Source organism: Felis catus, chromosome D1 (genome assembly GCF_018350175.1).
Source record: "Felis catus isolate Fca126 chromosome D1, F.catus_Fca126_mat1.0, whole genome shotgun sequence".
Classification (NCBI taxonomy): Eukaryota; Metazoa; Chordata; class Mammalia; order Carnivora; family Felidae; genus Felis; species Felis catus.
Genome location: NC_058377.1, coordinates 36,043,495 through 36,061,457, shown reverse-complemented (window position 1 = coordinate 36,061,457; position 17,963 = coordinate 36,043,495).

Here is a 17,963-nt window from a genome sequence, read left to right as displayed (position 1 = left end):
TACTTTTTTTTTAATGCTTTGTCTTCCACAATAAAAGCACCATATAAATGTAAGCAGGATATAAATGCAACTCTTTCTGGAGTTGAACCAGAAACTGTTGTCCCAGTGAGTAATGTGATAATTCCTTCAACACAATTCACAGGTAATCATTTCATGTAAAACAAAAGAAAAGTCTATAGTGGCCTGTGGTAAGTGTCCTTATTATCAAAATATTTGTTATCATTCCTTTTGATAACATCAATAAATTTGGGGATAAAATATATAATTTGAATGTTCTTTGTGTATATAAAATGTTAGTAGCTTGGACTATTATGTATTGTATTGCTATATTTGTATATGTGTACAGGTTTTAGGCAGTTTGGAAAATTCAGACAACAAAGCTCAAAAAATGCAGGATTTGTGCATTTGCTTTTTGTGTGTGTACATTTGATTTTTAAAAATTATTATGAAATAATGAAGACATACAAAAGATATAAAGGATAAAGTACACCAGTACCAGATACCAACTGATTAGCTTTAAAAAATAAAATACAATTATTGCACCTGGAAGATCATTTCATACATTCCAGGTTGCATGCATAATCTGACATGCATGTTTACCACCATGTTGGTCACCATCTTCTCTTGCAGATAGATAGATGATAGATAGATAGATAATGGAATTGATACAATACTATATATATATATTAATATACATATTGATATGACTAGATATCCATATAATAATATAGTTGAAATATAAAATCTATATAACCATATATATACTTCCAATGTTTTCTTTTATATAAATCATGTCATATTTTATGTATGTTATTACAGATATTTTTCATCTTAACCTATTCAATGTGATACATTTATAGGTTTTCTTATGTTAAACCATTCTTGCATTCCTGAGATGAATCCAGCTTGATCACGATATAAACAATTACATACTGACAAAAGTATATACATAATTAAATGCATGCAAATAGAGAAGGAGGTATTTGGATCACATTTGTAATACTTGCTAATATTATTTAACCTATTTTCATAAATAATATTGGCCCATAATGATTACATTTTTGCAGTACTTCTCTGTATCAGAGTTTAAAGTCAAACTAGTCTCATAAAATTAGTGGAATACAACTGTGTTTAACATTTTATATGAACAGATTTTTATATATGTAATTTGGAGTGATTATTTCTTGACGATCTGATAAAGCTCATATGTAAAATTATATGTGTCTATTGTTATTTAGGATTGACTTTTGTATATACCATTTTAAAGCATACACGTCAGTGGTTTTTAGCGTATTTACTATGCTGTGAAACTATCACACCTAATTCTAGGACACCTCCATAAGCTACCTCTCCCCCCCTAAAAAATCTCTTGTACCTATTAGCAGTTATATTCAAAACCCCTTTTCCTTAGTCTCCTGACAACCACTAATCAACTTTCTATCTGCATGGACTTATCTATTCTGAACATTTCATATAAGGATTTCATACAATATATGGCCTTCTGGTCTGGGTTGTTACATTTAACATAATGCTTTCAAAGGTTATCAGTGTTGTGACATGTAACAGTATTTTATTCCTTTTTGTGCCTGAATAATAATATTGCATTATGTATTTACCACCTTTTGTTTACTCAACACTTGATAAGCATTTACATGATTCATGTTTTTGGTAAATATGAATAGTGCTGCTATGAATATTTGTGAACAAGTTTTGTGTGAACATAAGTTTTCAACTATCTTGTGCATATACCTAGGAATGGTATTGCTGGGGCACGTAATAATTCTACCTTTAATTTTTTGAGAAATTGCCAGACTTTTTTCCATAGTAGCTGCACTGTTTTACATTATCATCACCAATGTATGAGGACTGCAATTTCTTGGAGCATCCTCACCAGCACTTGTTACTTTCCTTTTTGTTTGTTTTGTTTGTTTGTTTATTATAGCCATCCTAGTGGGTTGCAAAGAGGTATCTCATTTTGGTTTTGGTTTTGATTCACATTCTCTGAGTATTCTTTCATGTTTTTATGGACCATCTGTGTATCTTCTTTGGAGAAATGTCTCTTCAAATTATTTTCCCATATTTAAATTGGGTTGTCTTTTTATTGTTGAATTGAAAGAGTTCATATGCATTTTGGATACTAGACCTTTATCTAATATGATTTGCAATTATTTTCTCTTATGGGGGTTGTCTTTTCACTTTGTTGATAGTGATTTTTGTTTAATGTTTACTTATTTGTGAGAGAGGGAGAAAGCAAGGAAGGGGCAGAGAGAGAGAGAGACAGGATCCAAAGCAGACTCCGCACTGAGCACAGAGCTTGATGCCGGGCTGAAACTCACCAACTGTGAAATCATGACCTGAACAGAAGGCAGACACTTAACTGACTGAGCACCCAGGCATCCCTGATTTTGTTTTTTGATACACCAAGTTCTTTTTTCAAGTTTTGTTTTTTTAAAAATTCTTTATTGAAGTAGAGTTGACAATGTTATATTAGTTTCAGATGTACAGCATAGTGCTTCAAGTTCTATATATATTATGCTATACTTGCCACAGCTATATTGACTACCTGTAACCATACATAGTTATTACAATATCATTGATTATATATCTTATGCTATGCCTTTTATTCCTGTGACTGCATCTAGAAGATCATGCCCTCTTCCTTTGTATTTCACCATATTAATATCTCAATATATGAATATGGTGAAACATATTGATCAGGTGTTGGATGTTAAGCCATCATGTACTGCTGAAGAGTTTATGTCTGTCCTCTTAATATACCTGGGTGAGCTAGTTATACTATAATATGATGGACAAAGAAAAGAGGTGCAACATAATCACTGATCTGTTTTATTTGAATTTTCACCCTGATGCCAAAGAATAAATCTTTTGGCTCCAGGACTTTTGTGAAGTTTGGGTTAGAGATAATGCCCCAAACTCCTACTGAACCAAAACTTTGCTACGCTGAATCCCTACTAAAGTTATTTGTGTGGAAAAAATCAAGAGGTATACTTGGGTCTTAAATCAGTGACACAAGGAACATGTGCGATGCAGCAACATCACCTCCAGAACAGGATTCTCCTTTTACAGTATCCTGTCTCAAATCTTATTTTCATTAGAACCATGAGATGATATGCATTGGCGTGTCCACTAAGTTTATTATGAAAGAATAGTAATGATAACTAATGCTTGTATTTACTGAATGTCACTCAGTGATCTAAGTGTTTTCCGTATATTACCTGTATCATTTTTCACATAAAAATCTGTTTATCCTTATGTTATAGCTGAGGACCCTGATAAAACAAAAGGGTGAAAACCTCAACCACTGCCACATAACTATTCCAAAGCAGAAAAAGGTTTTCAACCCTTAAACTGGCCATGGAGTGTGTACTTTTAAATGCTATGTCATAGAATTTTACTGCTCTATGCTATTCATACATTCATTTGCCCTAAGAAACTCTAAGAATATGGGTTTACTTATTATTACATCATTTGCTTTTTCTGGGTCAGAAGGGAACATGTATGATCCTTATATTTCAAGACATTTTTGTGGTAAATTTTTCTGGCCAGTATAAGGTTTATAATTTTATTTTATTATCATATTTCTTTATAAAACACCTTTGTTATTTGCATACTTTTTGTTATCTTCCAAGATAAGGTACTTACAAACACAAGATACATACCTTTAAATGTTAAATAGAAAATATAAACAGGAATCAAAGTAATACTGGCTTCATAGAATGAGTCTGGAAGTTTTCCTCCCTTTCTATTTCTTGGAATAGCTTGAGAAGGGTAGGTATTATCTCTGCTTTAAACGTCTGGTAGAACTCCCCTGGGAAGCCATCTGGTCCTGGACTCTTATTTGTTGGGAGATTTTTGATAACCGATTCAATTTCTTCGCTGCTTATGGATCTGTTCAAGCTTTCTATTTCCTCCTGATTGAGTTTTGGAAGAGTGTGGGTGTTTAGGAATTTGTCCATTTCTTCCAGGTTGTCCAATTTGTTGGCATATAATTTTTCATAGTATTCCCTGATAATTGTTTGTATCTCTGAGGGATTGGTTGTAATAATTCCATTTTCATTCATGATTTTATCTATTTGGGTCATCTCCCTTTTCTTTTTGAGAAGCCTGGCTAGAGGTTTGTCAATTTTGTTTATTGTTTCAAAACACCAACTCTTGGTTTCGTTGATCTGCTCTACAGTTTTTTTAGATTCTATATTGTTTATTTCTGCTCTGATCTTTATTATTTCTCTTCTTCTGCTGGGTTTAGGCTGCCTTTGATGTTCTGCTTCTAGTTCCTTTAGGTGTGCTGTTAGATTTTGTATTTGGGATTTTTCTTGTGTCTGGAGATAGGCCTGGATTGCAATGTATTTTCCTCTCAGGACTGCCTTCGCTGCATCCCAAAGTGCAGGATTGTTGGATTGTTGTATTTTCATTTTTGTTTGTGTCCATATATTTTTTAATTTCTTCTCTAATTGCCTGGTTGACCCACTCATTCGTTAGTAGGGTGTTCTTTAACCTCCATGCTTTTGGAGGTTTTCCAGACTTTTTTCTGTGGTTGATTTCAAGCATCATAGCATTGTGGTCTGAAAGTATGCATGGTATAATTTCAATTCTTGTAAACTTATGAAGGGCTGTTTTGTGACCCAGTATATGATCTATCTTGGAGAATGTTCCATGTGCACTCGAGAAGAAAGTATATTCTGTTGCTTTGGGATGCAGAGTTCTAAATAGATCTGTCAAGTCCAACTGATCCAATGTCTCATTCAGGGCCCTTGTTTCTTTATTGATCGTGTGTCTAGATGATCTATCCATTTCTGTAAGTGGGGTGTTAAAGTCCCCTGCAATTACCACATTCTTATCAATAAGGTTGCTTATGTTTATGAGTAATTGTTTTATATATTTGGGGGCTCCGGTATTCGGCGCATAGACATTTATAATTGTTAGCTCTTCCTGATGGATAGACCCTGTAACTATTATATGATGTCCTTCTTCATCTCTTGTTACAGCCTTTAATTTAAAGTCTAGTTTGTCTGATATAAGTATGGCTACTCCAGCTTTCTTTTGGCTTCCAGTAGCATGATAAATAGTTCTCCATTCCCTCACTCTCTATCTAAAGGTGTCCTCAGGTCTAAAATGAGTCTCTTGTAGACAGCAAATAGATGGGTCTTGTTTTTTTATCCATTCTGATACCCAGTAAAAAAAGAGAACTACAGGCCAATATCCCTGATGAATATGGATGCAAAAATTCTCAATAAGATACTAGCAAATCAAATTCAATGGCATATAAAAAGAATTATTCACCATGATCAAGTGGGATTCATTCCTGGGATGCAGGGCTGGTTCAACATTCACAAATCAATCAACGTGATACATCACATTAACAAAAAAAAAAAAAAAAAAAAAAAGAGAAGAACCATATGATCCTGTCAATCGATGCAGAAAAGGCCTTTGACAAAATCCAGCACCATTTCTTAATAAAAACCCTTGAGAAAGTCGGGATAGAAGGAACATACTTAAAGATCATAAAAGCCATTTATGAAAAGCCCACAGCTAACATCATCCTCAATGGGGAAAAACTGAGAGCTTTTTCCCTGAGATCAGGAACACGACAAGGATGCCCACTCTCACCGCTGTTGTTTAACATAGTGCTGGAAGTTCTAGCATCAGCAATCAGACAACAAAAGGAAATCAAAGGCATCAAAACTGGCAAAGATGAAGTCAAGCTTTCGCTTTTGCATATGACATGATATTATACATGGAAAATCCGATAGACTCCACCAAAAGTCTGCTAGAACTGATACATGAATTTAGCAAAGTTGCAGGATACAAAATCAATGTACAGAAATCAGTTGCATTCTTATACACTAACAATGAAGCAACAGAAAGACAAATAAAGAAACTGATCCCATTCACAATTGCACCAAGAAGCATAAAATACCTAGGAATAAATCTAACCAAAGATGTAAAGGGTCTGTATGCTGAAAACTATAGAAAGCCTATGAAGGAAATTGAAGAAGATTTAAAGAAATGGAAAGACATTCCATGCTCATGGGTTGGAAGAATAAATATTGTCAAAATGTCAATACTACCCAAAGCTATCTACACATTCAATGCAATCCCAACCAAAATCGCACCAGCATTCTTCTCGAAACTAGAACAAGCAATCCTAAAATTCATATGGAACCACAAAAGGCCCCGAATAGCCAAAGGAATTTTGAAGAAGAAGACCAAAGCAGGAGGCATCACAATCCCAGACATTAGCCTCTACTACAAAGCTGTCATCACCCAGACAGCATGGTATTGGCACAAAAACAGACACATAGACCAATGGAATAGAATAGAAACCCCAGAACTAGACCCACAAACGTATGGCCAACTCATCTTTGACAAAGCAGGAAAGAACATCCAATGGAAAGAAGACAGCCTCTTTAACAAATGGTGCTGGGAGAACTGGACAGCAACATGCAGAAGGTTGAAACTAGACCACTTTCTCACACCATTCACAAAAATAAACTCAAAATGGATAAAGGACCTGAATGTGAGACAGGAAACCATCAAAACCTTAGAGGAGAAAGCAGGAAAAGACCTCTCTGACCTCCGCCGTAGCAATCTCCTACTCGACACATCCCCAAAGGCAAGGGAATTAAAAGCAAAGGTGAATTACTGGGACCTTATGAAGACAAAAAGCTTCTGCACAGCAAAGGAAACAACCAACAAAACTAAAAGGCAACCAACGGAATGGGAAAAGATATTTGCAAATGACATATCGGACAAAGGGCTAATATCCAAAATCTATAAAGAGCTCACCAAACTCCATACACGAAAAACAAATATCCCAGTGAAGAAATGGGCAGAAAACATGAAAAGACACTTCTCTAAAGAAGACATCCGGATGGCCAACAGGTACATGAAAAGATGTTCAGCATCACTCCTCATCAGGGAAATACAAATCAAAACCACACTCAGGTATCACCTCACGCCAGTCAGAGTGGCCAAAATGAACAAATCAGGAGACTATAGATGCTGGTGAGGATGTGGAGAAACGGGAACCCTCTTGCACTGTTGGTGGGAATGCAAATTGGTGCAGCCACTCTGGAAAACAGTGTGGAGGTTCCTCAGAAAATTAAAAATAGACCTACCCTATGACTCAGCAATAGCACTGCTAGGGATTTACCCAAGGGATACAGGAGTACTGATGCATAGGGGTACTTGTACCCCAATGTTTATAGCAGCACTCTCAACAATAGCCAAATTATGGAAAGAGCCTAAATGTCCATCAACTGATGAATGGATAAAGAAATTGTGGTTTATATACACAATGGAATACTACGTGGCAATGAGAAAAAATGAAATATGGCCTTTTGTAGCAACGTGGATGGAACTGGAGAGTGTGATGCTAAGTGAAATAAGCCATACAGAGAAAGACAGGTATCATATGTTTTCACTCTTATGTGGATCCTGAGAAACTTAACAGGAACCCATGGGGGAAGGGAAGGAAAAAAAAAAAGAGGTTAGAGTGGGAGAGAGCCAAAGCATAAGTGACTGTTAAAAACTGAGAACAAACTGAGGGTTGATGGGGGGTGGGAGGGAGGAGTGGGTGGGTGATGGGTATTGAGTAGGGTACCTTTTGGGATGAGCATTGGGTGTTGTATGGAAACCAATTTGACAATAAATTTCATATATTAAAAAAAAAGAAAGAAAATATAAACAAACACCTGTCCCTAAAATCTAATACATTTTAGTATACATTTCATATAGAGATTGTGTTTCAAAAAATTAAAAAAAAATTTTTGACATTTATTCATTTTTGAGAGACAGAAAGAAACAGAGCATGATTAGGGGAGGGAAAGAGAGAGAGAGACACAGAATCCAAAGCAGAGTCCAGGCTCCAAGCTATCAGCACAGAACCAGATGCAGGGATCAAACCCATGAACCGGGAGATCATGACCTGAGCCAAAGTCGGACACTTAACTGACTGATCCACACAGGCCCCCAAATGTGTGTCAAATTTTATGGACATTATGGACAAATTTAAATTTCTCTGTTACATTAAACTGTAACAGACAAAATTATGTATTTAGTTTGACGATTAAATAAAAATTATCTATGAACAGAATGTTTATGTTAATTATATCTTTGATTAAATATGTTTAAATGAAAATGCCAGCCTAGATTCTAAGACTTTTTTCCTTAAAACATAATCAATAGCAATTTCATAACTCATATTGCATCCCAGAAAATTGATTTGTGTTATCAGGTCTTTAAAGACATGATAGGAATTGAAAAGCCACCACTTAAATTATTTGTATTGTCATCACATTAAACTTTACTTAAACATGATAAAAACACAGAAACAGGAGAAAAAAGAATAAAATATCAGCCACAGAGAAGCCATGTCACGTTTTATTGGCTTATGTTTTATATTCTCATGAATCATATTTTTAAATGCTGAGTCAACTGTTTTCTTTTTTTGTAGTTAAAAACTCTGTCAGAGCAAATTATATATTTTATTCCTAAATAAATTCATTATCATATGTGTGTTCAAAAAACTCCTCACCATTAATAATTATTTAATACTCTGTTTAGCTTTTTACTCGTGTTGAACAACAGCAACAAAAAATACTATTGTTTAATTTGGGAGATTTTCCAGATGACTTTCTAGAGTCATGTGTTTAGTAAGGACTCTATTATACACCATTTATTTTTCTCAATAGAAGTCACATCATCAGCACTTTCTATGAAAAGTGTTTCTGTGGTGAAAAGGATTTAAATAAGATAAGATTTTAGTGGAAGGCTAAGTATCCTGTGGATGTACTGTAAATGATATTTAAAGGAATGACTGGCAGCAAATTCCATTTAATCCAATCGACTTTTATTGAGAGTTGAAACTATTATAAATGTTAAAGCTATGAAAAAAGGATGGAAAAGATTGCCTCCAATCTAAAGAAGTTTGAGTTCTTTTGCTAGAGATAGATATTTTCATAACCATAAAAAGGTTATTTGTTTTTTTCTAAATCATCAAATATTAGTCAAAGTTTATTATACACTAAATAATCTGTGACGCTCTGGATGATATAAAATCCTGATCCTCTTGTCCTAAAAGCTCAAAGTGAAATTTCAAATACATCAAGAAAAAACTCAGTCTTTCAACAAATACTTATTTTGTGCAAATTACTTAAGATGTTTCTTTGAGATCAAGAAATGTATGTTTGAATGATGAATGTAGACATGAAAATGTGTGTGTGTGTGTGTGTGTGTGTGTGTGTGTGGGTGGGTGTTTGGAAAAAGTTCATAGAGACAGCTACCCTGTTATATCCTGTATGAATATGACAGAGAGGTAGAGAAATTAAAGATAAATTTACTCTTTAAAGGGGGTTTGCAGAAAAATACTAAGAGCTAAGAGTTGGTGCTTGAATGTAATGGTCACATCAAGAAGTGACAAAGCTAAGGATCCAAAGTAAGATTGTGCAGGGACTTGTACATTATAAAAAAGTATGTTTATGCTTGTTGGTTTGCTTTTAACTAGATGACATAAAGCCTTATGCCATAGTATGTATATTTTAAAAATATTAGCTTTCTGGTTGTTTACAGAGTCCATAGACTAGAAATGCAGGAAAACATTATGTGGGGAAGTGTGGTTCAGCTGGGTCATGATAGATAAGGCCAATTTCAGTAACTAGGAAGAGGTCAAAAGACAAGAATGAACATTCAATAGAAGAACAGTAAGACCAAAAAAGAAACAGTTGTTAATAAACAAATGGACCTTTCACAGCTTTGTTACTCTGTGTCTCTTATACCTAAAGTAGTCAAGGCCTCTTCTAAGAGGTTTCTCTTCTGCCTGTGTGTCAGTACAAAATCCTTGATGGCCATATTGTTGTTAGTTTTAGAACTACATTAGGTACATGTTATGTATCTGATGTGTCCTAGAATGAATAACATTACTGCCTACTTGAACATAAGGATTGATTCTCTTCAGTAAAGTGTGGGAGAAAGGGGTGAAGTTGTAGGGGATGCAGTGAAAGTTGTAATTAGTAAATAATATTCTAATTTTGTCCTGAAGGCTGAAATATAAAAAAGGAATAGAATATCAATAACATCAGACTAACAACTTTCCAAGCTACTTGGGTCATGAGTGTCCTACAGTTCCCAGCAACTTTTTTATCTTGTTTTTCAATATTTAGGCATTCCCTCTTGTTATGGAACATTGACATTTATAATAGCTTATTGGGATTCTAGATAGCTTGTTAAGTTCTGATATTTTCTTTTTTTTTTTAATTTTTTTTAACGTTTATTTATTTTTGAGACAGAGAGAGGCAGAGCATGAACGGGGGAGGGTCAGAGAGAGGGAGACACAGAATCTGAAACAGGCTTCAGGCTCTGAGCCATCAGCACAGAGCCCGACGCGGCGCTTGAACTCACGGACCGCGAGATCATGACCTGAGCCGAATTCGGCCGCTTAACCGACTGAGCCACCCAGGCGCCCCAAGTTCTGATATTTTCAAATAACTTATTCTAGCACCATTTACTATACCTAGGGGCATCAGTTGGATATTTGCTATGGAATATAACATGGTTATGTTAGTAGTATATTAGTCTCCTTGAATATTGTAAAGCTAATTTTACATTCTGGTTTATATTAATCCCTTCTTTTTGATTGAAGTATAGTGGACACACAAAGTTACATTAATTTTAGGTGTACAACATGGTCATTTCACAACTCTATACATTATGCTTTGCTCACCACAAGTGTAGCTACCATTTGTCACCATATAACACTATTAAAATACCATTAACTATATTCTTTATACTATAACTTTCAGCCTATATTCTGTAAATGTTATAAATCTGAAAACATATAGAAAAATTATAAAATCCAAGCACCTTCAAAGTCTTCCATAAATATGAACTTTCTTTACATTTACCACTAACCTTACCCCACCTGCTCTTGCTCACATCATGTATTGCTAGACTGAGGGCATTTTGAGGCCTGGGTCTCTACTCTATTGGTCTTTGCATTCCCAGAATAACAAAATGACTGGCTCACATTGGCCTCAAAATGCTATTGTGGATTAAGCAAAATAATTATTTGATAGATGAAAGAAGGAAGTAATGAAAGAAGAAAGGATTAAAGAAAGAAGTAGGGATGGAAGTAGTGGGCAGAGGAGGAAGAGAGGAAAGTGGGGGAGAAAGAAATTGCCAGAGTACGAGTACAGCTTTACATTTCCTTAAAAACAGAAATGGATGTTTTTTTTTAAAATGTTCATCTATTTTGCGAGAAAGAGAGAGAGAGAGAGAGAGAGAGAGAGAGAGAGAGAGAGAGCAAACAGGGGAGGGGCAGAGAGAGAGGGAAAGAGAGACATGGGACTCAATTCCCCAAACTATGAGATATGACCTGAGCCCAAATCAAGAGTCGGATGCTTAACCTACTGAGCCACACAGATGCCCCTCTGATGCTTTTAAAATGAAGATCAAAACTAAACTGATTTTTTTCTCTGTATTAACATCTCTCAGGAAAATAAAATTTCTTGTCTTTCATTCATTTATAAATGGTTTTAGAATACATTAGTAGAAATACCAGCATAGGAGATAAATATCTTACATGTGAGTACTGAACTTGTCTATTAATAAATATTTGTGTAAATGTGATCATATTTCAGAATTTCTTTGAGCCTTAGTTATGAGCTTTAGAATGTGACCAGATTGAGCCTTAATTGATTTAAGCATGGTAAACAACGCAAAACATGTATATTATCATTTTTTTCCATTCTGACTCTAAATATAATGGGTTATTATCTCCATTGACAGAGAAAGGCACTGTGATCACATTTTCATTCAAGATCATGCAGTTAGCAGGTAATAAAATTGGGATTTGGATATAAGACTGTATAACCTTGGGATTCTCCTCTAGTTGTAGACTGTCTTGGCTTTGCCCATACTTAAATACAAAGGATTTTATTCCAAAGATATTTCTATTTTCATTATAACTTGCATAATAATTAACAAAAAAGGATGCTTAGCTCTGAATAATTTTGGAGTTTTAAATGTGAATATGGCTTAAATAAATATTTGTTCAGTTAAACAATGTCAAAAATGCTAACAAACACATTTTTCCCAAGGATGAAGTGAATTAAATAAAAATGATAATGGTGTTGTCATATCATAAATACAAAGATTAAAGAGGAAAAATAATTCTGAATTTTTATCATAAAACAGTATATAAAAGAGTGTGTCATAAATAAATTTCAAAATGTATTCATTTCTAAAGTAGATAAAAGCAGAAAGATATCATACTGAAAATTTTTAAAACTACTGAAGCATATCTTAGCGATTTCCAAGATAATATCCTTGGATAGTGAAAAAAATCTTAAATACTCTAATGATCATCATAGGAAAACATAAATTAAATATTAATATAGTCAAGTAGGACATTCTGATTATTCTAGTAAGAAATGTAAATTTTAATAACTCAGAAAATGGATGAAATATAATGACACATTCTAACATTCTTTGGGTAAGTATATTTCTATTCTCAAAGAAAAAGTCATTTTAAATTCAACAGGTAGAATTAAAGGACTATTTTGAAAGTTCAAAATTCCTAAGCCAGAAGTAATTCATTCAAGATAAGAATGGCTATCAAATTCAGTGAGATTAGGAAAAAATGCTCAAGTACTAGTAACTCTTGCTTTCAGCTCACTTTGTATTTCACATATGGACTCTTGATTCTTCCTATAATATTTAACTGAACAATAAAAATAAGCTTGTCCTGAGACGTCTCAAATGAAGTTTCTACTCAACATATGGGCTTCCTTCCCAAGAAAAAAGGAAGGAAATCCTTCTTAGGAAGCAGTGTGGGCTAAAGAAAAACATAAAACTTAAGCAGCTTTACAGTGTCTGGCTCTTCAATATGTCACAGTGGGTGAGAGTTCTTTCTTACAAGATGCTCTCCATCTACTTGACTGAAACCTGTCAAAAGAAACAACAAAGGGCATCTATTAATCCCTTCCACAATTTAGTGGATGAAGCCACCCATCCTGCTGGGAGTAGAATAAAGCTTGAATCTCAAACATGACTAGTAGCTTATCTCTCATGGAACGATCTGAAAGAAAGTCTGAAAAAAAGCTCCAGGTTTTCAGAGTGGTTATATATTCTAGAGTTATAACTGTGAGCTGTTCATAGCATGCAACTTGAAATACTAGGATTCAATAAGATATAACCAAATTCAAAAGGTAACTTTGGGATGCTGGCTATGCATGAAGTCTTTGCTTATCTTAACTTATTCTGAAATGAAACCATCATTATGATATGCTAACTGAAGAAGAAAATGTAATATTTTCTCTTTGTTCCAGTGTCTGTTGTTGATGATAATTAATACAGAAAAAGAGATAATATGGTATGTTAATTGCTCCCCTATCAATTGAAATAGTAATGAAATTAAACTGCCCTGAGATAACCCAGATGAAGTTCACATTAAACCCATGGGTTTCTTTTTAAAGAGCACTCAGAAAAAAGTACTCCCTATAAAGCAACTCCAAAGTGCAATGATGGATAGAACTAGGTTTGGTTACAGCTCTGCCACTTAATCACCGTGTGATTGTGCCCAAGTTATAAAACATTTCAGAGTTTCTGTTTTTTTCTGTGCAACATATTAGTAATGACTTATGATTTGCAGTGTTGTTGAGAGGATAGTGCATAATGTATATAATCTACTTAGCACAATGATAGATAAATGGTATGTAGTTAATAAATGGCAAATGCATGATTAGGCAAGTTTTATTATGAGGCTATAGTTCATTCAGTTCCTTCAGTCTTTGAGCAGCTATTATATCTTGGCATTAACTAGGCTTAGAAGCAAGATCCCTGTTGCTATGATAGACTTCAGGAGAAAGTGGGTTATTCTATGTGGTTATGCTTTCTTCTTTGAAATAGAATATTGCTGTACTTTTAGTCACAGCAAATTCAACTGACAGTGCACTATAACCATAAAGTTTATTATAAATTTTACATTGAAGAGGGTAGATATATAGGATAATTCTATGAAAACAGAAATAATCCTTTTGTGAAATGTGACTATATTTAATGACTACAGTGAGCAACAGAAATAAAATGTCAGTGGAGAGGAGGGAGAGTGTCAAGAGCAGAGCTGCCGGAGGTACGCACTTGATTTCAATCAGCCTTCGCTGCTATCTCTATGATGTTGAGGAAATTACTTAACCTCTCTGTGCCTCTTTTCACTTATATTTAGCACATTTATTTTAGGGTTGTTGTGCTTATTAAATTAGTTTCACACAGAACACAGTGTCTGGCACAGGGTAAATGTTGTATTTCTGTTTGTTAAGTGAATCTACTTGAAAGAAAATGGTGATTTGCCAGTCTTGAAAATTCTTATACTCTTTGACATACAATTAATATACAGTGTCATATTAGTCTCAAGGAATTTTTTTTTACTTTCTATTCAGATTTTCTGTTTTTTATTGAAGTATAGTTGGCACAAAATGTTAAATTAGTTTCAGATGTACAACATTAGTGATTCAATAAGTCTATACGTTATGCTATTCTCACCACAACTGTAGCTATCATCTGTCATCATAAAACAGTATTGCAATACCATTGACTGTGTTCCCTAGGCTGAACCTATTATTCCCATGACTTATTCATTCATAACTGGAAGTGTGTATCTCCCACTCCCTTTCACCAACTTTAAAAAGGAAAAAGACAGATTTTAATGGGGTATGTTGTAAACAAAAGGAATACTTTTCTTTTCTTTTTTTTTTCTCCTGTTCTTGATGAGTTTGTTTTCGAATGGCAAAGGGAATGCTTGAGAAAAACAATCTTAGAAATAAAAACAATCCAGAAAGGATTTGATTCAGAGAATCAGATATCCTGTGCAGTTATAAATAAATATATTTGATTGAAATATTACATATCCCATGTTTTTAAAAGTACTATAAAGGTTATAGTACAAGATGTAATTCATTTTCTAGTTCCACATTTTACTAATCACTATTCACAGGGGAAAAAAAAACACTTTCTCTTTTTAAAAAATCCTAACATTGAAATCAAATCTACACCAATATCTTTGCAGACATGATCTATTCACTTTCTGCTCTGTATGTTGTGTTTACAGCACTATTTCACTACCACTCCAATTTCCCACTGTGCCCAATTCACTAGAAAAACACATTCAGAGTCTCCCTTAAATTAGTTTGTACAGACTGGTTATAGTTTAATGATATGCATTGATTTTGTTTTGGAGATAATAAACAGAAAATCACAATAAAATTGCTTTTAACTTAGCTGCAAAGATGTTGAAGGTATTGCTCATCTGGATGACCAATATCTGGAATAGCATTTTACATATTACATGGATATTTCCTTTTAGAAGTAAATAGCAACAAACCCCTTCCATAAGATAAAATGAATTATTTATACCATCACATCTTCCTTTTATTCCAGGCTTATGAGAATCCTACGGCCGAATGAAACATGCAATCATACAAACACATACAAACTCATATATAGTGAGTTTCCTTGAATACTTTTTTGAGAAGTGAGGTGCTATAAATAAATTGGAATAACAGTAACCAATAATAGATGTATAAAGGTGAAATCTAAATTTTCACACCTAGTTTATTCTGTCTTGTGTTATACCTACTTTATATTATATCTTACTTCTTTTCCATAGTTTGGGCTATTTTGGTACAGAAATCATGCGTTAATCATTGTTCTTACCACGGTGCCTGCATTACATAAAGTTAATTCTCCATAAATATTTACTGAAGTGACACACACAATTTTTTCCCTAGAGTTCCCCAAATCACAAACTTTGTATATTCAGTTATTCTGAGTATAAATCATTTTGTAATCATCTTTCTATAGGAAATGTCCAATCATCAGCACCATTCTCAATAGCTGCAACCTTATTGTGACAGAAAAAAATGCAAGTTATGGTATTAAAAGGTTAACTGATTTAAGAAATAGCCTTAGTCCATTCTCTGCAATTTACACTTTGTATGCATAGGAGTGATATGTTATTTAAATAAACCTTTGAATTTTTAGAAATCACTGCCCTGGATTTCAGTTCCAGTTCCAGAGATCCCAAGCTTGTATCTATCATCAACAGAAGCCCAGTGTATCTAAATCTTTGTGTGGTTCTGACTGAAAGAGAATTGCTTTCAAGACATTTTTCTACAATTCAGTAGCTACCAAAAGATTCCACTACCCAGCAGGAAATGATGGCCTTCAGAGTTATAACCCCCTTCAAATGACTGTAACAAGAGTTCTAAAGGGTTTTTCTCACTGTGTTACTATGCACTGTGTCTCATTAGGCTACCTACGGTGCAGTAGTTACAGAAAGACTTGACAGATCTAAAATGTCACTACAATCACTTTTACCAAGTGCTGTCACCCATGCTTAGTCTGCTTTTAGTTTTGTGGAAGGAAATGTAGAAAGGCCATAAAGGTCTTTCTTAATGGGAACAAGCAATTTGGTCTAAGCTCTAAAATAAGGACTTTTGTTAAACTCTGTGAGCATCTTGACAGAAATTCACCCTGGTGAACACTGTATTTATTAAGATAAAGGTCATCCTATCTCCATGCATCCACCTGCTTGATAGTACACATGAAATATATCCATTTATCTAGTTCTTTCTTTGTGTATATACATATATATAAACATAAGAACATATATAAATATATATGTTATATATATATGTGTGTTTATATATTATATATATATATATATATATATATATATATATATCTCATACATATAAGAATGGACATAGCCACTCAGCAACATGTATTTTTATAATTTACTTAATTTCTTGTGTGATTTATTGGATTTGATTAGCCAGAATAGCATCACTATTTTTCTTGTTTGAGTTGAAAATGAATTGAAAGATAAGCAGGTGTATCAAGGTATCAGGCAGGTGGAAAACAGAATAGTAATGTTGAGATACATGCTATGAATGTGTGGACTAGTCAGCATTCTGATGCTAAATCCCAGAATCAAATTAGAAGCTGCTCCTATTTTACTTAGATTAAAAGAAAGAAGATGGGTAAAGATTTAGAGGAAAAGGAACACAATTGTCTGCTGAACCTCACCAAGGTCTTTGTCTTCACCTAAGTTAAATTCTTGGGGTGTCTGGGTATCTCAGTTAAGCATCTGACTTTTGGTTTCAGCTCAGGTCATGATTTCACAGTTCATGAGTATGAGCCCCACATTGGGCTCTGTGCTGACAGTGTGGAATCTGCTTGGGATTCTCTCTCTCGCTCTCACTCCCTCTCTATTCTTCCCCTGCTTGTGCTCTTTCTCTCTCTCTCTCTCTCTGTCTCTGTCAAATAAATAATAAAAAACTTAAAAAAATACATTAACATAAATTCTGTGGTTAAGGATTGGGCCAGTCAAACTGATTAGCAGAGAAGACTATATAAGAGTTTAGAACTAGAATTCTATTAATCATTTACTCCTCAAAATATTTATTTCCCTGAAAGGTCATATGGGTAAACTTGTTTTAAGAATTAAGAACAGTAGCGGGGCATCTGGATGGCTCCATCAGCCAGCTGTGCATCTGACTCTTTATTTCAGTTCAGGTCATGATCCCAGGGTCATGGGATCAAGCCCCATGTCGGGCTCTGTGCTGAGCCTGGGGCTTGCATAAGATTCTCTCCCTCTCTCTCTCTGCCCCTTCCCTGCTCACATGTGTGTGCTTTCAAAAAAAAATGAATAACACTAACTATGGCAAAGATAACTGATTAGCGCTTATTCTGTTTATATCATAAAGGCACTTGGATAACATTTTTATTTTACTTTTTTTGTTGATACAGTTGCTTTCTCCTACTTTAATGTAAGCACCTGGTGATCAAAGACTCCAACTTACTAATAGCTTGTCTACACGGTGTTTGGCACAAGCAGGTGAGATAACATGATGAATAAATATCTGAATGAAAAAATGAACTTACAA